At 36.2% G+C, this 12,748-nt stretch overlaps 1 protein-coding gene across 2 annotated transcripts in view; it reads right to left on the bottom strand.

Annotated features, from left to right (window-relative positions):
• The window catches only part of phf24 (PHD finger protein 24), a 28,030-nt gene extending 18,055 nt beyond the window's left edge, over positions 1-9,975 (bottom strand). The window contains exon 1 of one of the 2 annotated variants that reach the window (XM_088435810.1): positions 9,565-9,975. The gene's annotated coding sequence lies outside the window, so the exon portion shown is untranslated. The remainder of the gene's footprint in view (positions 1-9,564) is intronic. The other variant, XM_088435811.1, reaches the window with a different exon arrangement.
• Positions 9,976-12,748: the final 2,773 nt, after the last annotated feature.

The raw sequence follows: 12,748 nt of genomic DNA, 5'->3' as shown, positions 1-12,748 counted from the left end.
TAATCAAAATTTGGCATCAATAACTCTTTTAGTGCCAGCCATTTTTCCCACTTTTATCTAGAGCTGTCAAAATTAAGCAATTACTTGACAAATAATCATTTATCAAATTAATTGTCAACTGTTTTTATAATCAAGTAATTGTTTAGGGCGATTGTTAGTTTAAAATACATTTTTTCTGATTTCAACATCTCAGTAGTATTTATTCTCTTTGTATCTTTGGACTCCCCTGAAAGCAGACTGATTATCTTTTGTGTTTAATTAAAACAAGAGATTTGCAAACTGCTTTTACTTTGGTAAAGGATGAACAAAGCAGTAACTCAATCAGTTTTAACAAGTTTATTGAGTAACAGCAATCCCTTTTGCTTGACATTGCTTAATTGTTATTTTAGTTGTTGTTATTTTGTTTTACTAAATAATACTAAATAAAAAGTAATTAATAAACAGCAATTGTGGCAAAACTTTTTTCGAATAAACTATAGTAAAAATGTATCAAAAGATTCAATTAATCAATGAAACATTCGGCAGTATAATCCATTCTGAAAATAGATGTTTGCTCAGGTAGATGTGATTACAGAACTATGCCCAAACTGCACATACTTTGTTCTAATTTCTACTTTTGTGAAACAACAAAATCTATTATTCAAAAGGCGCCATCATGGATTGAAGTTGATTACATGCTTCTTGTGGGACATGTTTCTTTGCTCCGACATTCAATCCCATCCATCTTCACTCCACATAAGTGCTTGTATGAAATTCAATCTCATCTATCAGGAGTGAAATGGGAGTCATTCTTGCTCTCTTCCTCCTGGGCTACTCTAATAGCCTACAAGCCTCTTTATTTGGTCCCAGGCTGCTGCTGAACTCTTGTACTTTATAGACTGCAGAGGAGACAACACCCATCTTTTATCGTAAACATATTGGCACAGGTGGCAGTCCCAAAGGTTTCCAAGGGGGGAAAAAAAGGCCACTTGTTGGCTATCGGACCTTTTTAAATGGGTGCTTTTTTGTTTCATGCATTGTACTTTAAGAATCTGTTATGATTTGTTTTGTTTTAAAAATAAATTTGATCTTTGTTTCTTTCTAGCATCAGGTCATGCTTCCATTTTACCTTCCCCTAAACTTCCTGCCAAGTCACCCACAGTGTGACACATAGCATGTCATCCACAAGGACATTCCCTCTCTAAAGAGGTCAGCCATTGTGCTTCGGATGCACTACAGCATACTAATAAGTAGCTGACACGCTGAGAAACAGTTAAAACAACAGATTTGTGTCCCAAGATATGAATAATGTAATATATTTGACATACCGTAAAGATTGAGCAGTTTTCAATGACTGAGAAATTGATGTTCTGGATAAAATTCCCTTTAAATATGGGTATTTCAATCAATCTAGCCTGTAAACAGTGATTATGGCAGTGGCAATTACTTTTTGTGCTACATAGGGGATAGTTGCTAGGATGCGATGAGAGATTAGCAAAAATCCAAAATAAAACAAAAAAAAAACAAAATTCTGGGTGTTTGACAGTGTTTGACAAGGGATCCTCTAGGATAAAATAAGTGATCTTAAAAAAAATTTAAAAAATGAAAACCCTTCCGTAGCTTGAACCTGCCAAAGTGAGAACATTGGCTGGTGTCGGTACACTACTACTATGTTTCCAAAAAGTGAATATGACTGCTTGCTAAAGCACTTTAGACTGCATATGCTGTAGATAAAGTGTGCCCTGAAATTGTACTTTTGATTTGTTGGACAATAAAATGCTTTTTGGTGGGATCTGGTGGTTAAATGTTAGGCAAACAGCTGGCGTGAGTCCGGGCATTAGTTTATATGTACCTATAAATACATTTGAATGTATTTTAAAATAGACATGAATGTATTTTTGAAACTGTTTGAACACATTTGGTAATATGTTTAAACAGTTGCAAATGACTAATTGCTGAACACATAGCATTTATTTCCAAAATTCCATGGGGTGTTGATGAGCATTCCTCGCAGCATTATGGGTAAACATGTTTGTATTAGCATTTAGCATACAATTACACTCAAATGTATGTGTAAGTAGGTTCTGACGCATTTGAAAATATGTTAGAACATGCTTGTTCAAATGTATTTTATTACATCCAAACAATACGTTCAAACAAGCTTGCCAGTCAAAAAATGTTTATTCCATGTTGGCGGCTCCACGCTTCTGTAGTAGAAAACACTTAGAATGAACATTTAGGACAAACTGCTTGGAGAAAGAAAACTTTGCTTTTTGTGTGTTACTCTTAGATGTCAGCAGAACTGAACACCGTGTCATGTGTCTGTTTTTCCTTTGTGTTTTTGTGTTTCACTGCCAGGGTTAGCGTTGGTGGGCGGTGGTCCTGCAGGCCATCTATCATGGATTGACAATTAGCAGCTTTTTAGGTGCAGCTGCTTGCTGCAGAGCAAATGTCAAACTTTCATTTCTCGACTTCAATGCGCCAAGTAGTTGTTTGCCTCCGCTTGTTAATTAGTGTGTATTATATGTCTCCTCAGTGAACATCAAGTATGCTTTCTGCGGTTTTTTTTTCCATCCCATTTCGCCAGCTAAATGTATGTTCTAGGTATTCTTATTTGGGCTTTGATTTTTGTATTTTGAACAAGAGCCATGGTTTTATTTATTAGATCGGTTTTCTCCTATACTACAGCAACCTTTTGTCAAACACTGTTCGTTCATTTTTTTGTTGTTCCCTCACAATGGTGAGCTCTTGTTTTCAGCAGGTTTCTAAGTGCTAAGAAAATATGTTTTTGTGCATTGATCGAGACTTTTTGGGATCAACATTTACAGCTTACCCACTGAACATTCAGAAAAGGCACACAAATAAAATAACTGTAGGATATAAATGAGAGGAAACTGTAAGCAACTGTTTTATTTTGGGCTTGATCACTGTCAGAAAGCATTGCAATTTTAGCTTGATGAGAAGGCGTGCTTGAGCGTAGCAAAAATACTCATGTGAATGCCTTAATGTATGTAGATTTGATTAAAGTACATAAATAATAACCACTTTAACATGGATCTCATTAAAAAATTCATGAACATGATTTGGAGAAGAGAAGCTAAACATAGAAGAGAATGCTATATCTTTCTTAAAGCACCAGGGCTGTTCTAAGAAATCCATACACAGTTAAAAAAAAAAAAAAAAAAAATATATATATATATATATATATATATATATATATATATATATATATATATATATATATATATATATATATATATATATATATATATATATATATATATATATATATATATAATATTATGCATTATGTGTGTATGAAGCAAGAATTATATATTGTCAGAAGGACAATATTTTTAAATGTATTCATTTTTATATATATTCGCTTATTTTTTTTTTCTACTTCCGACAGAAGTATCTGCTGAACAAACAGAAGCATGTCATTTTCAGGTTAACTTCTGAATATTAAATAAGACCTCTTTGGTTGCCTCCTGCCCCAGTGCAGTCTACTCTGACAAAAATGGGTCAGTGCCCCGCTTTGATGCCTTCGTTTGTTAGAGTTCAGTAACCTGACAGTTTGTCACCTCTCAAGCGTGATATGTTTAAGCTTTCGAGATGCTCAACTGACAGCAGGTTTGTGCTGCTCAGCTACTGCGGGAACTACTCCAACACACCTAAGTACACACAAATACTTTTATATTTTTAGCCTCTATTAATATCAAATACGCCAATATTTGGTATTTTGACTAACATCAGCATCAGTTTTTTTATTATTATTTTTTAATCTGGTGGCAATAGTAGCATAGAGCTTAGTCCGCCTCACAGTTCAGTGAACTGAGTTTGAATTCAGTGGGCGCCGGCCTTCCTGTTTGGAGTTTGCATGCTTTCCCCGAGCCTGCAAGGATTCTCTCCTGGCAGTCCGGCTTCTTCCCTCACCCCAGGTGTATTGGATGTGCTAAATAGTCCTTAGGTGTAATTGGGTGCATGAATGCTTGTTTGTCTCTGCAATTAATAAAATTAATTAAAAAAAATAATAAATGAGGAGACACCAATATAAACTCTTACTAAAAAAGGATATCGGCACCAAATATGATCTGCCAGCCTCTATGAGTACTATCAGTCAGTAAACCGAAAAAGCAATTGACCATAATCCAATATTGTGGATCAATTTGACCTAACATTCTGCATTTAATTTTGCTGAAATAACCTGAAAAATGGGTCGTTTATTTCCTAGACAATTGCAAAAAATGGGATTGTTTTGTATATAAATACTCAGATAGTTGGGTAAAATTGACACAAAAACGGATTGGTCCTTTTTTTGAGCCAGAATCGGGTTATTTTTGACCCACCTGTTTTTAGAGTGTATCGACGCTGAACAAATGGACCTGGAGGCAAATTAAAACTTACACAACTGGTTTGAATCAAATTTGAGTGGTGTCATTAAACCCAAATTGAGCACGATTCCTCTTTATTTTTAGCTCAAAATTAGCGCATACTCTCAAACATTTAATAAGATTTATGACTCAGAGACCTGATATTTGTGCATGCGTGCTTTGTGGAGAACTGATTGTTCATTTATATATTAAATTAAAATAAATGTCAAATGAATGATTTGAGGAGTATCAAACTAATTTAAAGATTGATGTACCCACACAACAAACAGTTGTTCCATAACTAATATATAAACTGTTCCAAATCATTATCATCCTTTTTTTTTTTTTAAATGACAATGATGAGGCTCAAGGGTTAGTATCTAAAGTCTCAATTTATAAAAGGACATCTCAAACCTATCTCAAACTTGACATTTGTGTTCTTCCCATCCCAGATGCATCTGAATGATTTACAGGCCTCAGGTTAAAAAAAGATCTAAGGGAAGGGAAGTAAGATAGCACCACTCCTTCAGGCTGATACATTGTGACATATCTCGACTTGGGAATGTTACTTTCAAAGCTGCAATTCAGAATATTTCGTTGCAAGGTTGCTGAAAAAAAAATATTGTTAATAAATTTAGAAAATGTGCTCTGTCGTTTTCTCTGACAAACCTTAGTGGGAAGGTAAAGTATAAGCGTGGGAGGGGAGGCTCAATACTCATTCAGCCTCTTGAGTCCTGTCAGCAATTGATGGCAATGGGGCTTTCAGGAGAAACTTGATTAAATATTGATGAATTAAAAAGGGAGGTGAGACCAACGAACTCTTCCAATCCTTCATTTATTTTTCTGATCCTCTGAGATATTTATCTAGTCTCTCTTTGGAATTATCCCAGGGCTTGTATGTTATGATGAAATTAATTATGACTTAAAATTTGTGTTATTTTTTTTTTTTCGTTATTAAGTAGCTGCAGTACATAGTACAATCCCGCATGGCAAATGAAGGCACATGTCACTGCTAATATCATAATAAGGAAGTTATTTAAATCAACTTGTGATGAGATCGCTGTGACTTAATCAATATATTATAGACCTATGCTGAAAAAAAAAGCAAGGAGTGACTTGTGTCAAGATATTTATAGATATTCAAAATCATTTGTAGGACATCGATACAAACCAATCTAATATGAAATGACATGGTAATAATGAAACCTTTTTTGTGCTGTGTGATGATTTCCCCAAAATATATATATATATATATATATATATATATATATATATATATATATATATATATATATATATATATATATATATATATATATATATATATATATATATATATATTCATTTTGATGAATATATCTTTTTACAAATCGGTCATTTGAAACTCAGCTAAAAGCTAAGGTAATGCTGTATGGTCATTACTAACTCCATAATTGTGACATTTAAGCATTTGGTGAGCAAACTATGACTAGCTATTTTTTTTCCACAAGCTAAGAATAAGTTGACGGGAAAACCGATTTTAAATCAGGAAACATTATTGTTGTTCGAACATTTTACACGCATTATTAAATGCTAAGGTAATGCTGTATGGTCATTATTAACTCCATAATTGTGACATTTAAGCATTTGGTGAGCAAACTATGACTAGCTATTTTTTTTCCACAAGCTAAGAATAAGTTGACGGGAAAACCGATTTTAAATCAGGAAACATTATTGTTGTTCGAACATTTTACACGCATTATTAAATGGTTTTAAGTTTTGAAAATTCTTTAGATGAATTTGTTAGGTTTATTACTTTGATAAACATTGTAATCATGCAGACTGACTTAAAGAAATTGAAGTTTTTGGGGCCCGTCGTACTCAGCCTTAATTTTTTTTTTTTTTTTTTCTGGCCCCTGTCATTAATGATCTGAAAATGTTCTCTTTACAAGTCCAGATAAAAGAAAGTGCTTGTTTTTCACAGGCAAGAGAAAATGTTTTAAAAGAAGGCAAATTTACCTCATAGATGTGCCCGTTTTTTCAGGTTTGGCTTGTCAACATCAATGGCTCATCAAAACTAAAACAACACCATTGTTTTCATTCACAGCTCCTATCACTTGTGAATAAACAACAAAACAGACTCTGTGCGGTCGTGCCATCTGCAATTTAAAAATTTTAAATCTGCTATTTTGCTTAGAGGCACAGTGGGCACAAGTCCTCAATGGTCATGACTCCTTTCCCAAAGCTGTTGGATGTCACTGGTATGTGCTGATTAGAATCCCAACCAATGCTCCCTTTCATTCCTTGCCTGACAGGAAGTTTTTTTTTTTGTTTTGTTTTTTTTTCCAAATGGAATCCCCACAAAGCATAGCTTTTCATGGGAAAGAATCCGCCCCCTTTAGCCACAGAAATGACCCGCGGACCAGGGAAGCGGAGACCTGGAACTAATTACACTAATGAGTTTCGCCAGCACCTTCCAGTAAATGAGTAAGTGGAATCATTCTCGAACATTTCAAACGCGCACTTAAACCTTCTGTTTAACATGAAGAGCTGAATTGAATTAAAGATGTTTATACATGGTTCACTCATCAGAAAAAAACCAAAAAACAAAAAACGCATAGTTGTGTGTAACCCTCCGAAGTCGACCACCGATTACTGAATCGCACAAACTGTTGAAATCATAAAAACGTTTTCGACTAATTTAGTGAGATCCATTTTTAGACCCTCCTTCAGCCTCACACTTAAATAAATAAATACATTTCTGGACTTTTAAAAACTCACAACATTTGAACATCTTTAACTTTTATGAACATATCACGTTAACAGCTGTGAAATGAGTGAAACTGCATATCCATCAAAAATACGTAGGATATATGTTTACATGATCGCAATTACTTGCATTTCCTATGAAGTTTGTAACAGATGTTTACTTAAGTAAAATCTTGGAACAAATATTTGCTTGGGTAAAATCTTGGAATTAACGTAAAATCATCAAATATACTTCGTTAATGATGATGACATTTTAATATGACTCTTTTTATGCGATTTTTTTTCTTGATTTAATACAGTTGTTAGACAATTGTAACTTGAGTGGAGTGTTTTTCTCTGAGATGTTATGCCAAAGATGTACAAGCAATATTGTGTTCAAAATGGACTTTTCAAAGTGTGCGATTTTTTTTTTATTTTTCCAATGAGCCATCAGGCAACTTCTTTAAAAATGAAAATTACATAAACGTCTCACTGTCTGTCTTTATGCTCTCCTCTTGATTTGGTTGCAAAGTTAGAAGAATTCACCTGCCATAGGAAGTAAAGAGAACTGAGGTATTATTTTATATTTAATTTATGTTTCTTTACAATAATGTTAATTAATCTACAGCGTTAACGCTCTAACTTAAAAAGCTTTCGTTTTTTTACCAAGTGGTGTTCTAACCATCCTTGTAATGCAGCAAATATTAAAGCCTTCGGCTATTGAATGCATTGGGTTACTGATATTGTACTTGGGCTGGGCAATATGCCTGCCCCCCCACTACCACTGGAAAAAAAAAAAAGTATTTATTTATTCTGTCATTCTGGTCTAATATGATTTTAATTAATGTAAGAAGCCCAACAAACATTTAAAGAATTAAAAAAGAACTATTTAACTACAAAAATGAACAAATGTTAACTTTGATGATTTTTAAAATAACAAATTAATTTAATTGATTTGATTTATTGCCCAGCCCTATATTATACTTGTCTGTGGTCATTATCCCTCTTTATCTTTTAGCTTTCACTGTAACGCTGCCATGGAACTACAACAACACAAACAAAAAGGTAAAGAAAACGTCAGAATGTCTTTTCCTTAGTGTTCAGTGAGATAAAGTCAAGTGCTAACAACGCCTATAAGTGATTAAAAATTACTTGAACGAAATATTTTGTTAGATTCTCAAAGAATGTTTTTCCAAAATCTTATACTCACTGCATTTGATTTTGGAGGTTATTAAGCATTGTATTATCAAGCATTGTATTACCCTACATACAGTTAAAAGGATACTCAATTTATTTAGGCATTTTTGACAGTGAAACATAAATATTTTGACCATAATCAATTTGATGAAGTACTGTTAATACCTTTCAAAGCACATTTTCAACTTGCTATTGACTGAAAATGAAATCACATGTGCTCAGGGTTCAAGTAATAACCAATCAGCGGCTCAGCTTGTAAATGTCACATGATCAACCCAGAAAACAAGCGAGATATATTAACTGTATCTGAAAAAGTACAGTAACTGTTATAGAAATTAATTGTGGACAAAATCTTAACTTTTTAACACTGAATAAGGGATGCTAAATAAGTTTAGCATCCATTTGAAAATACAACAAATGTCTCTCTGAGACAGCGACACAAATGAAAAGCACAAGAATGGCAGAGGAATTTAAATCTTGGTTCATGTGTATTCTAAGAGACACCACATTGGCATTCAGGCGCTGCCAGAGCCAAGCATGTGTGTGTGCCAGCTCACAGAGAGTCGGACAATAAACTGCTGCAAAGGCGGATCGGACCGTGGGGATCTGTCACATGCTGAGGCAGGACTTGAAATTGGTTTGTTTGTGCATCAATGTGGGCAACAAGATAAAAACAGCGTTGAGAACAAAGACTGATGAGAAAAAGTAAATATGGGATTTGGGGGATATATAACCTATTGTATTTCCACTCATGACTATCCATTAGGGAGACAGGTACTAGGCGTTCGTACGATTAAGAGTGAAGGTCATGCCCTCACAAGAAAACAACAAAAGAAAAAGAAAAAAAGGTATAGCCACTCCATAACTCTTGGGTGTGACGTATGGTGGCTGCAAAGCCCAAACAATCCACACTCAAGTGTATGCTGACCTAAATATGCTTCATGTCATCTGTATAGAGGCTCTATGCTCTCAATGAACCCAAGTATATTAAATGCTTGCCTCTTACTAACTATGAAAGTGGACAACTGCTTGGTCCTAAAACATATACGGTCCACTGATTAACCCTAATTATGTAATAAATAAATACATATATGAACAAATCAGCCCATTCGTAATTGTCTAGTTCACTGCGAGATCCCTGACAAATGACTCTCGAGAGCACAACTAGCACCCTGCATTACAATTTGTTATGTAACATCTTTCAAAAAGGTGTGTGTGTGTGTGTGTGTGTGTGTGTGTCTGCGTGTGTGTATGTGTGTGTGAGCTTGAGCAGCCCAAGCGGACTCACCGTTAAAGGGAAAAGAATGACGCTTCAATAAGGATTTGATCACTCCAGTGCCCTCAAACCGGGCTGTTCAGCATGGCAGGACTTTGGCTCGGATAAATGGCACAGTTTGTTTATTCCTTCGTCTCTCACCCCTGAGAGGAGAATTATGGTTAGAAGCAGCTTCTCGCCTTCAGGAAAAAAAATGAGGGGAAAGGGGGTTGAGGGGATAAAGGGGTTTGGGGGGGGAGCAGAGACTTGACTTGGCAGGGCAATGGACAGCTCCGGTGCTGAAATGTAGTTGGCTTCCTTTCGTGGGCTGCTCCGCCAGTGCCTGTGAGCGGCCACGCAGCGCGCCGCCGCTCGCGTCAAGAGGAGAGACCTTGGTGCTGCTGACTCACAGGCAGCCAATCAAGTTACATCTCGGATTTATAAGCAGCATCCGGAGGACCCCCCTCCACAACCCTCCCTCCCTCGACCTCAGTGAGACAGTGAAGTGACCACTGAGGTTAATAAAGTTGCAGGACGCCCTGATTGGACCGAACCATGCGACTGCGACAAACTAATGACGTTAGAGAAGATGCGTCTTCAGCAGCCAATTAACCCTTATCACATTTAGTGTGACAGGTCAGACTTTTTTTTCCCCTGCTTCTTTCTTTTCATACTCATTCTTCGACTTTGTATCAAAACAAAGAACGCAGATGATATTTTCATTTGGAATTTGTCCAATTTGATGTATTTTAACAGATTAACAGATGAATTAGGTTCAATTAATTACAGTCAGAGTAAAACTGTATTTTTTTTTAATTGTGTTAATCTAATTTTTAATCATTAATTATATGCTTTTGTATGTGGATTTGGTCCTTTTTGGATCCGGCTTCCTGTGTCTTGTTGTCAGTAGAAAAACAAATCTCAATCCCAAGTGAAGTAGACACTAGCTGTCATCGTGTTTGACAAAAACTCCTGTTGTGGACGGGAGGGCAAGTTCAGGGGCAGAAGGAAAACATGAAACTGGAAAGGCATGTTAGAGTTGTCTGTCTGATGAATGGTAAACTTCAGTTAATGAGGTAAAATCGGCCAAAATATGATTTACATTCAGTCCAAATAATATACCTTTTGTCCTCTATTCCAGTGATGTTTAGTGACCACATAGCAGAACAAGGTGAAATATTTTTTCACCTCCTAATCAGCGCAAATAGCTGTGCCTTATGTGTCTGGTTTATTAAACTTTGAAACTACATTTCAAAGTACAATTTATAGTTATTGTGCCTGATCCTTCCCGTGTCCTCCCCTCACGGTAAATGACATGAAAATTGAGTGCAGTGCGAAAAAGACTAAACAGTGGGATGCTACTTGCTGGAGAATGTGCGTGGCATTTGGCCGTCTGCTCTTTCGCATCACTTGGCTCATTTTACGGACATGTGTGCACTGTTTGCTTCTTCTTTCATGACCAAATACAGCCACCCCCGCACCCCCCGCACCCCAGCCCCACTGCTAGTCTGCTACCACAGTGACCGCATTCACAATTTTGTAGCTTAATAAAGTATCAAAATAAATCAATGCAGCTCTGCTTTATAGTGTCTGATAGTGTCTCCACTCTCTACATTGTTGTGGTTCCCAAAGTATGTTGCTTGAAAGTGGCTCTGGACTTTTCCCTATGCTAGCTCATCATGTTATAGGTGAAAAAATGAATGTGGTTATTTTGTCAGTCACTCCCAATGTTTACAGTATAGAACAAAAGGGCTGAGGTGCAGTTCTTTGCTCAAAGACAAATTTTCACAAATACAACTTTCAAGAGTGATGTTGAAAGACATTTTGTTATGCATTTGAACCATACACTGTTATTTTATATAACCCATTTCCCAATTTGGAGTGTGCAAAATGACGTAATCTTAAACCATTGTGAAATGATTCTCCCTTAACAACCAGGAAAGGATCAGTACCCATTTTAATTTATTTTAATGAAACTTAAGGAATGAAATGGCTTAGGTCTCGTCACCAACTCATGGTGGACGCTGTATCAAGCATTTCAAATACTCAAGGAGAGAAGTCTGGAAAAGTGTTTCTTATTGTTATCAACCAAGAATTCCAGACAAAATTATTTTAAATGTACAGTGGACCCTCGTGTTACATCCCTGGCTTACATTTTTTTCATGTTGCAATGAGGAATACTGAGTTTTTTGTCCCCTCTTTACGGCTTTGCGGAAAAAAAAAAAACTGACATGACCCTGGCCTAGAGGGTTGGCTCTATTTATGTTGTTTTTTTTTCCATATGCAGGCGTTTTAGGTAATTGCACTTAATTTGTGCTGCCGTCAATGCCTCCATGCAACGCTTCACTATAATGCTGGTCTGCTATTGGTCGGCGTGTCCTAACGGAGAGGCTGGTCTGCTATCGGTCGACCTCACTCGTTTCAAAATGGCGGAATGGTAAAGCTTTGTTCTATCGAGAGTGGTTACAAAATCGTATTTATAGTGCATTTTACTGCTTAATTCATACTTGAATGGGTGGGCCATTGGTTCCAAGATTGAAACTGATGTTAAAGAGAGAAGTAAGAAGATGATTTATATGGAAACGATGCTGAAGATAATACAAGAAATACGAAGCTAGCCTAGGCCACTCATACTAGGGAATATGGGCATAACAAGCGGCAGTCAAAGGTAAATAAATCCTTTCTATATTTTTTATGCATTACATTTTCTGATTTTATACATGTATATTATATATACGTAGCACTGAATATACTATTTTGGTAACAAGTTTTAATATGTATGTACAATTTTGATTTTTTTACCTGGGGGTCTAAAAGCATTAGCTATTTAACATAGGTTTGGATTGCCCGCCATACGGTGAATTCGCCTTACGAGCCCAACCGCGGAACGGATTAATCTCGGAACACGGGGGCCCACTGTATTCAACTGTTCTCCTTTTTACATCACGGGAACCTAATATTTAACTTTTCTTCATGCTGCAGAAGGGATGACTCAAGTTGTTGGATGTAACAGCAGAGTTAGTATCCACACAGTGATTTGGACAACAGCGACTCGCCTTCACAGCAGCTGCACGCTATGGTTTATGTATGAACTGCTACATGTACGGGGCCCCACTGTGTCATTCCTAAGCTTGCTGGTTTAAATGGAGGCACCTTGCATTATTGATAAAGATGTGAGTGCACGCTGACCCACCAGTCTTGAGGTTCTTGTTCTTTT

Source organism: Hippichthys cyanospilos, chromosome 15 (assembly GCF_059441005.1).
Source record: "Hippichthys cyanospilos isolate Australia breed blue-spotted pipefish chromosome 15, RoL_Hcya_1.0, whole genome shotgun sequence".
Classification (NCBI taxonomy): domain Eukaryota; kingdom Metazoa; phylum Chordata; class Actinopteri; order Syngnathiformes; family Syngnathidae; genus Hippichthys; species Hippichthys cyanospilos.
The sequence above is the reverse complement of the archived record's forward strand: the minus strand, read 5'-3'. Positions and strand labels throughout refer to the sequence as shown.